Source organism: Mixophyes fleayi, chromosome 1 (assembly GCF_038048845.1).
Source record: "Mixophyes fleayi isolate aMixFle1 chromosome 1, aMixFle1.hap1, whole genome shotgun sequence".
Lineage (NCBI taxonomy): Eukaryota > Metazoa > Chordata > Amphibia > Anura > Limnodynastidae > Mixophyes > Mixophyes fleayi.
The window spans coordinates 229,779,082-229,795,786 of record NC_134402.1 but is presented as its reverse complement, the minus strand read 5'-3'; positions in this window follow the sequence as shown (position 1 = coordinate 229,795,786).

The window sequence follows — 16,705 nt, the reverse complement described above, 5'->3', positions numbered from 1 at the left end:
TCAATGCAGGCCAATGCTGTGCGCTCCAGAGGACAGGTCTAAGGACCGCTGGCTCTCTGTCCCCCTGGCATGTCTTCGGTGATCCCTTGATATCTGCGGTTTGTCCTTAAAACCACACTTAAAGTCTTTTCACTTGTAGCCATTTTGAGAAGTCGCGAGATCAGAGAGCTCTGTAGCATTGCGGACAAAATCCTAATAGTTCGGGGACACCTCTGCCCCATATTGTCAACCGGAGCATCAGGTATCGACTGTCACACTGGGGTGTTAGCCGCACTTACCATATATGACAAAGTCGTATCACGGCTACCCGCGTCCCTTCTGGTCGCCTGCAACATTCCTGTCCATCACATCTTTGTCTGTAAACAAAAACATACTGTTTGTTCTGCTGCTTGAATACAGTCAAGTGATCATTCCAGATCAACCAGATTCAGAAGCTGTGATCATATGAGCTGTGCAGCCAATAGGTATTTGGAATACCCTATTTAAACTTGCTGCTGAGATCTGTTCATTACCAGAACAACACACTTCTCTCCTGAGGATAGTTCTTGACTCTAGGTTCCACTTGTTCCTGCACTGTTCCTGACTACCCTGCATTTCCAAAGTGATCATCTTTCTGTGAACATCCTACATTACTAACTAGTCATCACTTTGCAAGTATCCTGAATTTCCAAAGTGCACATCTTTCTATAATTACCTGCAATTCCTGCACTTTCAAGCTGATCATATTCCTGCACCTGCATTCATCAAGAGTGCTTATCTCAGTAAGAACTTTGCACAATCTAGTGCTTTTCCTACAGTACCTGTGGTTTTACCGATATCACCAGTTCTGTTGCTGGGGCTGGTTCTGAGTCTCTAGAGCTTATTTGCAGTTCCATTTATCTGTGTGTGTGTGTTACAGGTCTGTGGCTGTCTCTCAGTCCTGAGTTCACCATTCCGTGTCACGGTTCTAAGTTTTGAAGTTTTGAGTTCCTCTCTCCAGTTCCAGCTCAATCTGTTCTGAGTTTCTGTATGTTTACATTGTGAGTTCTTAATAGTGGGTTCCAGTCCCGTGTGCCTGGTTACAAGGGCCAGGACTGACTTCCCTTGAACAGTTTCAGAGTGTTAATACTGTTGATTCCAGTGTCGTACTCTGGTGCAGACTCCAGTCCTAGACTCCCATACTGTTAGTGCTTATCTGAGTCCTCTAGATGCCGTTTCACTGCGGCTTCAGCCTGACCCAAGGGTCCTGAATCGGATCAAAATGTACAGATGACCGTGACTGTGACCCTGGTGCTCCTTTTGGCGCCGTTACTGGCCTCGATATAACATCTGCACCCGACTCCGAGATTTGGGCCTACTACTCGTGCAGACCACACTCTAGCTCGGAGCATACTTGCCTTCCCGGTCCTAAAAGGTACATCCAGGGAGGGGGTAGTGCTAGAGTCTATTACTACATCCACCTGGCTCATTACTGTTTCATCACCCGCACCAGGCATATTACTATTAAAGTATTTTCATCGTTTTTCAATAGGCATTGTCTAAGCGATTTATGTGGTTCCAAAGCACAAGCAATTTATTTAGCAAAAAAGCAAAAGTTTAACAGTTCAATAAACAAGTACAATACAGCCGATACCAAATAAATACATACATACGCTGCGCTCTCTGCTGGATCCAGCAAGGCTGTCCTTCAGTTCAGAAGACTGATCAGTGATGACTGTTTTAGCTGGTCCCAGGGAGCTGTATATATACACTCAGTGATACAGAGAAAACAATACAGATGATGTGGCTTGCTTCTATAGGTCCAGGCTTCAGGAGGGTCCAGTGTAATGCAGGTCATAGGCCAGTTCAAACAAAAATATCCAAAGGTGGGGGTCAGCTCTCCAGGGAATGTACTCCGATTTTCCCTCCCAGAATCAAGTTTAAACTAGTCTATTTACACTACACAGACAATATGATTCTAATCATTTATTCCCTACAATCTATTACTACTGTACGCAATGTGCATTCTGTCTGGCGATTGCATCGGTTGTCTGCGAATAAATTGGGGATTAGAATGATACTAAACAATATATTTCCCGTAACCTGAACCTTAAATATCACCAAAGTGTACATATAACCTTATAATATATATAACTATAAACCAAATACCATCTGCTCATAAATGACTGTGGAATGGAACCATTATTAATAATAAATATATAAATGAATGAAAGTGCGAGTGCATGCATGCGTATTTTATCGTGCGATCGTGCCATGACACGTAACAAGTGGCGTACTGATCGCAATCGCACGGTAAAACAATATTAATCAATATACTTTCTTTCATCCAATTATACGACTTCGACATTGTCTTCGTGGGAATTTGCATTTTGTTGAGATTCGACAAACTACCATCGACTGTCGCTTCTTCATGGGTGACCCGCACAGGCAAGTTACTCACCGGATCTGCTACACCTCCGATCTCGGACTTGTTGGCTTTCCCTTTCTGCGTGGCGTGGAGCCCTGTCTTGCTCCTTGCTGTGTTTGCATCCTGCTGCCCCCTTTTCCACCTCGAGTGCTCCAGGCTGATCAGGGCTTGGGGCTGTTAACACATTGCCTATACCAAGTGTCCATAGAGTGTGGGATCATTTGGGAATTGGCTGGTGTAACTTCTCCTAGACTGGTGGCCACCATCTTTAAGATTCCCAATGTTGCAGTCAGGTATGATCGCTTATCTCATTCAGTGGTAAACACTCATTCAGCACATCTACACAGTACCTGACACCAACTGTCCTGACATCAGGGGTTTCTGATTTGATATCTATGTCAATGTCCCTCTGCTGGTGGCTTGTATTGAGACCTGTATCTTCCAATTAATTATACATCCCTAGAGTGTTTGCATTGCGACCCAGTGGACCATCCTTCTGCAATTGTTGTTCACAAGTGGACTCTTTTCTCTAAATACCATACAATTACCTGTAATTTGTTGTATGGCAGTCTCTGAATCCTTTGTTTATATGTGACAGGATTTTGATGAATCCTGTCTGACTCCACATTGTTATGTAACCAGTAACCCCAACATGATCCATCCTCAGGGAAATGTAACCGACAACATTTCCACACATGCATCTTTGTAACTAGTGGTTAGTAACGCACCATACAAGACATATTGTTTTACCCAGGGACACAGACAAGAGGACTTCGTCTAAAAAGGACGCCTGTTGACCTCTCATCACTATCAGATATGCAACATTATTGAAAGTCTATCACTCGCTGGAAAGTAGTACTTGCCTGCAGGGGATCCTACAACACATTAAATCTCAGTCAACTAAACAAGACATTTTAGCCCTGGAACAAAATTTGTGGGAGACAGTATCTACAGCTGCCTCTAGCATTCTCCCTGAAATTTCACATCTAGCCAAAAGTCTTACAACGCTGGTTGATGACAGTGACACTTCAAAGAGTATGTTGCAAATCTTCTGGAATCTGTCCTACATCAAGCATCTGAATTGGAAGTTCTACAGGCAAGAGTGGTTGACCTCGATAAGAGGGGTCGCCGCAATAACCTTCACATAAAGGGCATCCCAGAAGATATACCTCCATAAGTGGGTGTATTCACCAAGACCTTCCGTGAAGTCATGAGACAGGATCCTAACTCCCAGATAGTCTTTGACAGAGCCCTGCGCCCCAAAGCCCTAAACACTGATATTATTTGCAGACTCCACTACCATTCCCAACAGGAAGACATACTTTTAAAAAGTAGAAGTCCTGATGGTTTTGACTTTGATGGGCACAGGATCTCTCCTCGTACAAATTGCAGCAGAGAAGGGTCCTCTGACCACTGACAGACAAATTCTGCAAGCATGACATTAAATATTGTTGGGGTTTACTTTTAGCCTGCATGCTACACGTAATGGCAAGCAAGCCCTGCTCAAATATCCTTCTGATCTTGACCATTACTTTTCGACCACTTCTGGACCCCCTTCCCAACCCCAACTCACACTCCAGGAATGGTGAGATGGTTCTTCCAGACTGGTTCCACTGTCTCCCACAGTGAGAAAGATGACAATAGGTCTGATGTTCAGGCAGGAGCGCCAAAGCCACTTCATCTTGTAACCTGTTGGATAACCCCTAAATTTGCCATATGGGGAAATTCCCATGGGAACTGAAGCCTGGTTTCTGCACAGCCTATCCTGCAGTCTTGTCATTTGTAGCCCTGGTAACTTTCTATAGCCTGGACTGTTCCGCATACCATAGTTATCATTAACTAATGTTGTTTTTGCCTCCCTACTACTAACTTAATTTCTGATCCTCATCTCAGCATTCCTTTCAATTGTTCATATTGTTATTATGGTTATCTAGTTGTATTCCTGCTCAGGTTACTTCTCAGCGGTCTTGCTCACTTTTGTTCATCACATGTTTATCATTCTAGTTACACCGTGTTTCTTGTTAAAATATTGCACCTCTATATCTCCAACTAGTGGAGATTGCCGTTACCTTGCCCTTATTCCTACTACAGCTGGATTATCACATACCTGGCTTCATGTCTAATGTTCCCACCGGTACGGTGCCCAGATGTGGTAATTTTTTCATTTTCCTGTTTTCTTTCATTACATGTTTTTTACCTCTTTGTCCTCTATTTTGTCTTATCCTTGCTCCCATACCTTTCTCTCCTTTTTGCCTTTTCCTTAGATCCTCAGGGCCCATGCAATACCATCTATACCATTTTCCTGAATGTCCCTACCTCTTGAAACTTCCTTAGTTGCTCCACCCGCCCCTAGCCACTCCCTGAGAATCTGCTCTATTAATGCAAAAGGCCTTAATGTTCCTGAAAAGCGGTCTCAGGCACTCCATATTTTCCATGCTGACAAAGCAAATCTAATTTTCATCTAAGAGACCCACTTTAAACTTCTACCCTCCTGCATAGTAAGCATTACACTCATGCATTTTATAGCAATTACCGTACATGGAAAACCAAAGGCGTGGCTACTTTACTATCCAAATCTTTGCAGGTCACCAATATCTCTTACCACTCTTTTGGAGAAGACCGTGTTCTTGTGAAATGCATTATTTTTCATCAACAATTTACCTTTGTTAAACTTTATGTTCTCAAATAAAAACAGGTAGCTTTCCTAGCAACCACACCAGAAGTGCTGAAACCCTGTCTAAAATGTACGGTGGTCTTAGGCAGAGATCTTAATTGGACTGTGGAACCGTCCATGTACACCTCATGCAGGACACAGAGACACCACAGCAATGTATATTGCAAGATAAGGTGCATTTTCCATGCCTTTCGGCTGACTAACTCCTGGCATCTCAAACATCCCATGGGTCGAGACTACTCCTTTTACTATCATCCCCTCAATTGCATATTCTAGAATGGACTATCCGTTTGTTAGTCATTGACATTTGCGCCTCTTGAAAGCATCAGATCTTGGACAAATGACCTGATTAGACCATGCACCTGTATTTCTTTCCCTATGTCTTAATCTGAATCTTCCTAACCAATGGACATGGAGACTTAATGAATCAATTCTTTATGACCCATATTGTAAATCCCAAATTGACTCCACAATAGTGAGTTTATAGAGCACAATGAATCCACTGACATATCTAAGGTGTCTATCTGGGAGGCCCACAAATGTGTTTTAAAGGGAAAACTGATTCAATTGGGGGTGTTCATTAAAAAGTAAAAGAAGGGACTTCCAGTGGGTGGTGCAACTGTGATGGCCGCATTTTAACTAACCTCCACACACTGTCCGAGAATCAACTAACATCTTCCGCTTTTAGGTGCCAAATTGGGGAATATACGAGCATCCCTATATCAGGCTTCCCCCCGCAACAACGAAGCGTGTTTATTTCTCCTGTGGAGGGCCCTGCTTGATCCCCGGAGTCTGGTCCTAACTTCGGGACAACCACATGTGCTCTCCTTGATGGACAAAGAGACCGCAAAACCACCTTGATCCTTGGCAGCATACCAATCTGTTATCAATCAATTATTGAACAGTAATATCTCTGATTAAGGTGACCAGCACCAGGACACTTGATCAAGTCTCCCTCCCGGGTGGAGGCGTTTTGTCGTGAACTACCCACTCCCTGAAATCTATCTGACAGAAAAGCTCAACGGCAAAGTGGCTGCCTGCATATGTCCATGACTGAGCTGGACTGGGTGTGAGCTGAGCGACAGGAGCACACACCTAATACCTCTCCTGACAACAGTTCCTCCAGGAGTGACTACATCTGACCTACTGGGGAGACCCGTCGGTTTGGCGGAGACCAATTTACCTGGTTGCTAGAGGCGGTGTGGGACCCTTCTGGCCAAGATATCCGTAGGTGATGCTGGCAAATGTCCAGTGGGTGACCGATGGAGCTTCTCTTCTTGCTTTGGAAAACGAAGTAGGCCTACAACTGCCTGCATGCTGGGTCCTGCCTTTCACCCAAGTGTCACCCGCGCTAACCTGTGGCCACTTCAAGGAGTGTTACAAGTAGCTCTGTAAGCTAGGTGATATCGCCTGGATCTCATCCCTGTGGTGAAGTGAGGTTGAAGGCTTTGGGAACCGTGACACCCGAGGAAACATACTAGGTGACTCTCCTATCTATAGGAGTCTAATATCCTCTCCACTCCATCCCTATTAAAACTGCCCTTCTCACTTTACCCCAAACCCTACACTACTACCTCCTGGAGGCCCTGTGGAATAGATACCAATCTACCCCTGGTCTATTCCCTTTTCCCTCTGCTTCCCGAGATCAAAATCCACCTGGTCGCTGGAATTGTAAAAATGGTGTCTCGTCTACCTGTTCTTGACTGATAATTGTCTTGACATCGGGACTGACATGCTTTAAAATCTAATAACTAAATCTACCAACCTTTGAATAACAGCTGCTGGATACAGGGAATTATAGTGATTGTCTCATTGACACTGACACGTTGTCAGGATTCACTAGGATGAGTGGGATCCTTCTGTTCTGCCTGGGATTGATGGTACTTCACCCAGAGGCGCGGCATCTAACAGAGTGGAAGGTTTTCACCAGAGGTTCTCGCAAGGGAATTTCGGCTTCGCAGCTTCCACCCTGCAGGTCGCGGCCCTCTAGAGGAGTTTCCAGTGAGCGGTGATAGAGAACCTAGTACAAAGAAGAATGTAGGCATTAGATAGCCACAAATGAGTAGGATTACTGAGTGATGCTCAGTGATAGTCCACAAAGAGATAGTAGGTGATTTGCAGCAGTACACTTGGAAATATGGTAGTGATGATCTGCAGTAGTTACCACTAATGAGTGGAGCAGGTAGTAGGTGATTGCAGCAGTACGCTTGGAGTGATGATAGCGATGAACTGCAGGAGTTACCACTAACGAGTGGAGCAGGTAATAGATGATTTCCAGCAGAGTGCATGAGCTGCTTCCAGGCCAGGAGTCTTAACGACCAGAACCAGCACTAAGAGTAGCTGGGAGGAGCCTTATAAACGAGAGGTAACCAATGAATGAACGGGACAGGTGAACACAGGTGAGATGATTGTCTGCGCATGTGCAGAGTCGATTGCCGGCATGACAGCCAGGAAAGAAGCAGAGAATGAGGAATGAATGATGCTCAGGTTACCGGGTTGCAGCCGTGGGTGACAAGTATTTACATGAACTCTTATCCCATAGGCGATTTGACACAGATTTTAAGGCATTACTAATATATAAAGATAAGGGAGTGATTGCAGCGCCACTGAGTTTTCAACATATACAGAAAATATATACTAAAACTGACTTTGCAGTATCCGTAATGTTCATAAGCTGTAAGAAGTTTTCAAAATCTCGATCTATTGAAAATAAACTTACAGTAGCAGTGAAACTGGCATTCCCGTAGCGGTTACTTGTAAGATAAATCGTCTGTTTTCTCGGGAATGTTCTTTATAAATCCTCGTATGCCCGGGATATACAGATTACTGGTTGTTGCCGAGGTCTGTCCTATCTTCTCTCAACCATAAATCGGAGGGAAAGAAAGGAATATACTGGTGTAGTATGTAAAAACATGTATTTATTCTAAAAACATAAAAGACCGGGATACAAATGCCCGTACCAGATGATGTATAGGTAGCAATTACAGAGAAATCAGGTAGAGTACAAGATGACCCAACGATATGCCCCAAGATGTTATAATCACCAAATGGAGATACTGAGCAATCGATATCACCGTCCACACTGAACCAACGCGTTTCGACTCTACAAAGTCTTTCTCAAGCTGGTGGACATGTCCGGAGGTTCCTTTTTATAGTGTTAACAGGTGTGCACAATAAGGACGTTACATCGTTCCATAGAGAAAATATACAAAGTCTGAATCGACACAATCCATAACATGTTTCTACTTGGATATAGCATCTTTGATATACAAAAATACAGATAACTAACTTTTTATCCAGTGAATAATAATCAAGATTGTATATATGTGAACAGACCCGCGGATTTTTCACCTGAATCGCTTCCGTAATAAGCTTCATAAAAAAAACTTGTACAAAAATGAAAACCACAAATACAGTTCATAACCACATTTTTTTTTTTTTTTTAAATCTTTTTATTGGTTATTTTCCTTACAAACAGATACAGGAAATAATGACATATCTGTTACATATTCCAATGTTTTCAAAACAATTAAAGTATTCATTACAATTTGGCTTTAAATACCAACATCAAATATTAATAACGTCTTACCAATTGCGTTATTTAGGATTCATGAGAACATTGTAAATAATCTTGTACATTTACAAATACAGATATAGCTGGTCGATATGATCTACAATCAAAATTTGAATGCAATTGAAACACAATAGAATAAAATAAAAGGGAGGGAGGTTAGTTGTTTATTTTAGTAAACTCTATGGTTTAGTATATTGTGAAGAAATGTATTAATCAGATCTTTTCCTACTTAGCGGAAATTTGCAACTATAGAATTTCTAGGAGGTGACGGTTATCCGTGTATATCTTTATCTTTATCTCCCTAGCTTAATTGCCTGAGTAAATACCAGTACTCAAACAATTTAAAGATGTTCTGCTGGACTAAAGGTTCCAGTGATTCAATATATATTCCCCATTTTTTCTGAAACCTTATACCACCTTTTTCTATGTCTGGGAGAGTGGCTCTCCTATCTAAGTATATAATATCTAAAATCTCTATTTTGAGCATTCCTAGAGTCGGGGAAACCGGTGATACCCAATTTCGTAAGATTAGCTTTTTTGCTACTATTACAATTACCGTCAGAGCCGCTAGGATGTCAGAGGACGGCTTGCGATCTCTCCAATTGGTGAAATCAGCCAGCAAAAGGGGTTCTGCGGCTAATGTAACCTGTATCTTAAACACGTGATTAATATAGTTTACCAACTTATTCCAAAATTTCCTGACTTTCCTACAGCTCCAGAAGTTATGCAGCCAATCTGCCCTTTGGGACTTGCACTTCGGGCAAAAGCCCGACTTCCCTTCAACCATAAAGCGACGCCTTGACTGTGGGATATATGCCCTGTGAATTACTTTTAAATGAATTTCCTGGAGGCGAGTGGTGGACAGCGACCTCCAAATATGCTCAAAATGGCAGGTTAAAGTAACTGGGTCACTTATGCTGGGAATATCTTTTTGCCAAGCGTCCACCGTTCGACTCCAGGGAGTTGCGAGTTGTGAGTATACCAGATCCGCATAAACATATCTAATTTTGAATTTAATAGTTTTTAAGAAGGTGAGTAAGCTTTCCAAACCATCTGGACTCCCTGTTATTTTTCTCTGAGCTAGTATCGAGTTTGCATAGTGTCTGAGCTGCATATACATAAAAAATTGAGAGTTTGATATTCTTAACTTTTCCTTTAGTTGACTAAACGTATATACGTTGCCCACCTGGGTCAAATATGTCTTTTATTGCCATTATCCCACCATCTCGCCATGTCAGGAAATTGATGTTTTCCAAGCTAGGTTGGAATGCTAGGTTACCCCAAATCGGAATAAATTCGGTAGTCTTAAAATCTCTGTTGTATTTTTTATTGATATGGATCCATGTCCTATATGTATCTTTGAATAAAATGCTTTCCGCAAATTGTGGTGGTATCTTGGATTTGGGCAGGTGTAATAATGCAGCCGGGGTGTGCGGATAGAATATGGCATTTTCCAAGTTTTTGTCAGTGTAGTAGCTGCGCTGAAAAAGCCAGTCAATAATATAACGAAATAAGGCTGAGCGCGTGAATGAGTTTATATCTGGTAGGTTAATTCCTCCCTGAGCTTTTCCCAGAATTAACTTACTTCTTGCCATACTTGGTTTTTTAGAATGGCAGATGAACTTGGAGAATAATTTTGTACAGGTATGAGTATCGGTTTTGTTTAAACTTATTGGGAGCATTTGTATTGGATATGACAGTTTCGGGAAGATCACACTTTTAATAACTGCATTGTGTCCCAAAAGGGAAAGTGGGAGATCATGCCATTTAGTTAAAAGTGTTATAATTTTTTTAATTACAGGTGGGTAGTTGACTTCATATAATTTGTGAAGTCTAGAGGGAATGTAAATTCCTAAGTATTTGATTTTAGTATGATTCAGCGTGAACTGAGATGTGAGAGCCGTATTATTTGTTATAGATTGCGCACCCGATAATGGAAGTATTTCGGACTTATCAAAATTTATTTTATATCCTGCAAAGGTACTGAACTCCTGGATGACACTTAGAATGGCAGGAATTGATTTTTCTGGATTGGATACCATTAACAGCATATCATCTGCAAAGAGCACCAGTTTAGCTTCCTGATTACCTATTTTTAGACCCGTGTATTCTTTATTTTTCCGTAGAGCAATTGCGAGAGGTTCCAGTGCCAGTGCAAATAACAGTGGGGACAATGGGCAACCCTGTCTGGTTCCCCTTTCCACCTTAAACGGGGCGGAGAGAAAACCATTAGCTAATACTTGTGTGTTAGGGTCCTGATATAATGTCCTTAGAGCATTGATATATTGATCTGGAAATCCAAATCTATGGAGGGTTTTGAACAGGTGGTCCCAGGTCACAAGGTCGAATGCCTTTTCGGCATCTAAAGAGAGCAGTAGAGCTGGGTCCTCTTTCCCCGATCCCTTCAAAGCCTGAAGACTCAGCAGGATTTTTCTCACATTGGTTACCGAATGTCGCCCCCAAATAAAACCTGTTTGGTCACTATGGATCAAACTTGGTAACAGAATCTTGAGTCGCTTCATAACCACATTTTAAACACATACAGATGATCGGCTGCGGAGTTTATATTTCCAGCCAAATCAAATCTGCATCTATTCGGAAGGACCCATTTTACAGCTCCGTACTTAATATTTTAAATTTCATTCATAAACACTTCCAAAGATAAGTTTTAGCAGCGGCTCTTGTTAGATAAGACCACGGGTCCGTTTTACACACACGGACTTGATTGGCATTTAAGTTCACAAAGAATCACGGAAGAATACGCTAGATTAAATATGTTTAATCTTAAAAATATTTCCAAGGCTTATTTACAAAAAGGTAATAAACAAACATACATTAGGCTGCACATAACTTTCAAAAAATAAAATAAAAATAGAATCAGAGTACTACTTACAACGTAGTCTTGCTGTGTGTGAGGGAACACAAAGAAAAGGATGGGACATTTCAGTCTTGATAGATCCCTCATGAAATGCACACCTTATTGTAGATTTTAAAACCTTCCTGCAAGCCCTTCACCCCTACCTTAGGAATTTACGCTTTCAATTAAGTCAGATTGATTCCCAAAATTTCACAGAGTTTTCCTGAAGTAAATTATCTATCACTAAGATATATGTTTGGGCACCTCAGAGAATCTCTCACCTCTGGTCTTTCTGCCTGGCTAAGCCTAACTCCTCTGCATACACAAACTACTCAAATATCTGTCTCTGGGCCTGGCTGCTTTCAAAAGACCATTGACACTTGCATAGGTCAGGTCAGTTAACCAAATACACTTTGAAAGGTTACATAAAATATTCACAGTGTTATACATAGATTCAACAGAAAATAACAATCAGTCATTAGATATACTACGTCAAGCACGGAGAGGAAGCCCTCTATCTCCACTCCTTTTCAACTTGGTGTTTGACCCAATGCTCAGGGTTCTGAAGAAGTGGAACCTTTTAGAAGGAATCAAAATTGGCACGAAAGAACTTAAAATCATGGCTTTTGCTGATCATGTATTGCTGATCATGTATGCTGTACCTGTCCAACCCGTAAATTTCTCTTTGACCCCTAATGGATAGGATTAAAGAATTTAGCTTGGTTTCAGGATTCATGGTCAATTTTGATAAGTCAGTGGCTATGTATCTTCAAAGAGGAGATGTGAGACCATCGTGGGCGGCAGACGTTGCCATCCAGCTTTCCAAGGATATTTCCAAAGCCATAGCAGCAGCTGAACGACTTGAGGGGATGGGACAAATTCTGTCTTTCCTTTGGAGGCAGATTAAAATTGATCAAAATGATCACATTTTTCAGACTTCTATATTCTCTTCAGGTGCTCTCAGTGCTACTAACCTGCTCCGACTCTGCCAGAATGGATTTGGCTTTCTCAAAATTTATTTGGAAATCCAAAAAACCACGAATTAGCCTAATTAAATTACAATATTCTCGATCGCATGATGGATTGAACATGCCGAATATATCACAGTATAATCAAGCAGCTTTGATGCACCATTTGAGATCTTGGTTAGGCTGGGTACACACTACAGAAATTTCGACCAACTTTTTATGCAGAGCGATTTTACATGCAATCGATGATCCGATCGCTCGGTCCATGGACTGCATACACACTAGCCTTGTTTAGGACGATAAAGGGAAGAGCCGACGTCCCTTTAGCGACTTTTTACAGCCATGTTGTCGTGAGCAATGACTGTAATTTCGTACTCACTGTTGTGGATCGGTCGGAAGTTTATACACACTACACAGCGGAAACGAGATTGGACTGAAAATATTAAACGGTACGACCAACCAAATGAGGCGATAATCGTCCATTTGGGCAGACTTTCGACCATCGTGTCACTGCACACACTGACCCGACTTTTGAACGAGCGGTCGTATGTCGGCTGTTTGAGCCGATTATTGGATGAAAACAGTGTAGTGTGTACCCAGCTTTACATAACACTGATGTTTACATTTGCACTACACTAGATCAAAACTTCATCCCTGATCTCCATGTCTTGGCGTTTATACATCTTCATGATCAGGAAATACCCGAACACGTTTTTACTAATCTCTTGTTAATGTCCACACGAAAACTCTGGCATCAAATATGTCATATGTTTCACCTCAACCCACATGCATTTTCACACTTCCCTTTGCTTCGCAATCCTGATTTTCTAGACTGCATGGCTTCCTAGTCCTTTGAAACTTGGGGCAAACTGGGCATACGCTTGATTCTTTCTTTGATAAATAGGTCCTTACGGAGACCTGAGACTCATGCTTAAGCATCAGATATTTTACCCTCTCTCTGCTCCTATCCCCTAGCATTCTTCCAGTGCCACCATTATATTAGCTAAGTGATACAAAAAAATTCTCCACATGATTAGGATAACCCGAGAAGACACTGTTACAACCTGTCTCGAAACACAAAGCTATATCACACCATTGCTCTCTGCTAAGAACTCACTTTGACTATACTAAATCTAATACAGGCCTATCTCAATGGCAAATTTAGGTTTCCTGATCTAACTCCTGATATTTTATTAAAAGCATTAGATACTTGAGTGTTACCAGCTATGACATATGCTGAAATGTTTTTTAACATTTATCATAGGGCTTATTTCTCCCCTTCACGTCGCTTTCATATTGGCCTTTTAGACTCTCATTGCTGCCCCATATGTGGTTCTCCTTGGGCGGACCTAACACATCGTTATTGGGACTGCCCACTCATCAAAAAATTCTTGTCCGGGGTATAGAGGTTCTCAATAGATCATTTGGTTATTTTTGCCCCCTTGTCTCCAGAGGGGGCTATTTTTGGGATCTTACCAAAAGATTGTAAGATCAGTAATGTTGTCGGAATTTGTTGTTGACCATTGGTCAGGGCCCAGAATAACCCCCCGCCAGTCTCGCTTTTTAAGGACAAATTATACCATATTCTGCGTGTGGATTGGATTGAAGACTCCTTGACTAAGGTATCACGACTCTGAATGATTTTGTAGATCCCTTGCCTCTGCTTAGATGGAACTTGCCCAGGAGTGCGGAGTGGAGGTTTTCACCAGGGATCCCCGTAAAGTGATATGGACTCCGCTACTCCTATTCCTCAGGTCGCGGTCTCCCAGACTAGAACTAGCAGAGGGTAGTGGAGGCAGAACACATTGGACAATGAGAATGATGATATTCACAGGATTAAAAATTCACGGCTCACAAGCATCACTGATAATAATAACACTGGAGATAGTGGTAGTGCTGCAAAGTAATGTATTGGCTGATGGTACAATAAGAATGAGAGAATATATAAACGGCAGAGACTAAACACACAGCAAGTTGGTCAGAATGCAGAGACAAATCTCATCATGCTACTTCATAGTTGGTAACCCTTGACAACTGCATGAGATGAGTAAAACAATAGTACAAACGCAAGGATGATGAATGGAGAACACTTGGATCCAATAAAGTAACACACGGCAGATACATGTGAATCACTGGTAGAGCAATAGTCCAAACAGAGTAATAATATAGACCTGGCTGATCCGAAAACAAAGATGATTCAACATAGCAGATGGGTTACTGGTATTGCAATAATTCTCATTGTGGAAAAGCAATAAGCATTGAACTTGTTGGTTGTACAGATAACAATCCCAAATGACATAGATGAACACAAGTAGATTAAACAGTTCGTTACCTAGAAGTAGCGGAGGAGCGAAGTGTATCTGAGCCGTGCGTGGAACTACAGGTGACAAGTAACTCAGCCGAAGATTCAATAGTAGGTTCACAGCAATATCGCAGCCGGACAGAGACAAGCAGCTTGAGCTGAAGTAATAGACACAGGTGCAGCAAGCAGTTCATGATAACAGTGCAGCGTACAGGTAACAGCAGAGTGAAGTTTCAACTGAGCCAAACATGGAATTACAGGTGACAGGTAACTTCGGCAGTAGATCTATCAGTGAAGTAATAGCGATTTTGAACCAGCCGGGTGGAGCTGTAAAAATAACCACAGGTGCAGCAAACAACTCACAGTAGTAGTTCAGCGTGCAGGTTAACAGCGGAGAGAAGTAACAGCAATGGACAAACAGAAGGTCAAGCTATGGCAGCCAGATCCTAGTGCAGAGTAAGTATCACGAAGAACAGGCAATGAGCCAAGAACCATGGGTGGTTTAAATAATACTCCAGAACCAATGAGAATCGGGAGGAGGTCCAGAACAAGGTAGCAAGGAACAGCTGTGTAAAAGTAATGTCTCAGAAGCAGGAGTAAGCACAATCACCGCTCCTAAAGGAAAGTCACAGCGCCGGCACCTATCTATGGGACCGGCGTGTGACATTAATGAGACTAAAGTGAGAGAATTTGTTGATTCCTGGGAGAGTAAGATAAATCCTCTCATGAATGTGCCCTTAGGATTCAGATTTGGAAAAGCTTTCATAATATGTCCTGGTATGAACTGAGGATGTGCACCAATGACCGCCCGATTACACTGTCTACAACAGGCTGATCTGCTAATTGTTAATTACTTGTAATTCTCTTTAATAGTTATGCTATTCCTAAAAAGGACTTTATTCTAATAATATGTATGTGATCAAATTATTATCATACTTCTCTATTGTATCTTCATTGCTGTGTCTAAACTTGTTTAAACATGCTGAGAATGTTCTCAAAAGATCTTTCTCGGAACCGTAGGTCCACCCTGTTACACAGAGAAATTAACGAATCAAGAGTAGGTAATTCCTGGGAGGATAGGGCATCCTTCACTTTATCAGAAAGGCCCTGCCAGAAGGTGGCTACCAAGGCCTCTTCGTTCCACTGAAGTTCTGAAGATAAGGTCCGGAATTCAACAACATATTGTGCCACAGAATGTATACCCTGGCGTAGCCGGAGAATACAGGAAGCTGCAGAAATAATCCGACCAGGTTCATCAAAGATCTTCCGAAAAGTCATGATAAAGGAAGAGGAGTCAGTGAGGAGGTCATCGTTCCGCTCCCAGAGAGGGGGTAGCCCAGGCCAACGCTTGTCCAGATAACAGGGATATGATGTAGTCGACCTTGGACCTAGAGGTAAGAAAGTTCTGCAGAAGGAGCTCAAATTGAATTGAACATTGGTTCAAAAATCCCCTACAAAACTTGGGGTCCCCATCAAATTTGGAAGGAGTGGGGAGGCGTAACGTGGAGGAAGCAGGAGATGCCTCGAATACAGGAGGCTGAGTCGGAATTGAACTGCGGCTGGAGGTGAAGGAGTTACTTGAAGAGCGTCCAAGCGGGTTGCCAGAGATTGCAAACATTGTAATACTTGCACTTGTATAGTATGTTGCCGTTCTAACCTTCAAACGAGATGTTGGAGTAGATCTTTAGCTGAAGGTTCTCTATCGGGATCCGTCATGGCTGGTTCTTACTGTTAGGATTCACTAGGATGAGTGGGATCCTTCTGTTCTGCCTGGGATTGATGGTACTTTACCCAGATGCGCGGCATATAACAGAGTGGAGGGTTTTCACCAGAAGTTCCCGCAAGGGAATTTGGGCTTGGCAGCTTCCACCTTGCAGGTCGCGGCCCTCTAGAGGAGTTCCCAGTGAGCGGTGTTAGAGAACCTAGTACAGAGAAGAATGTAGG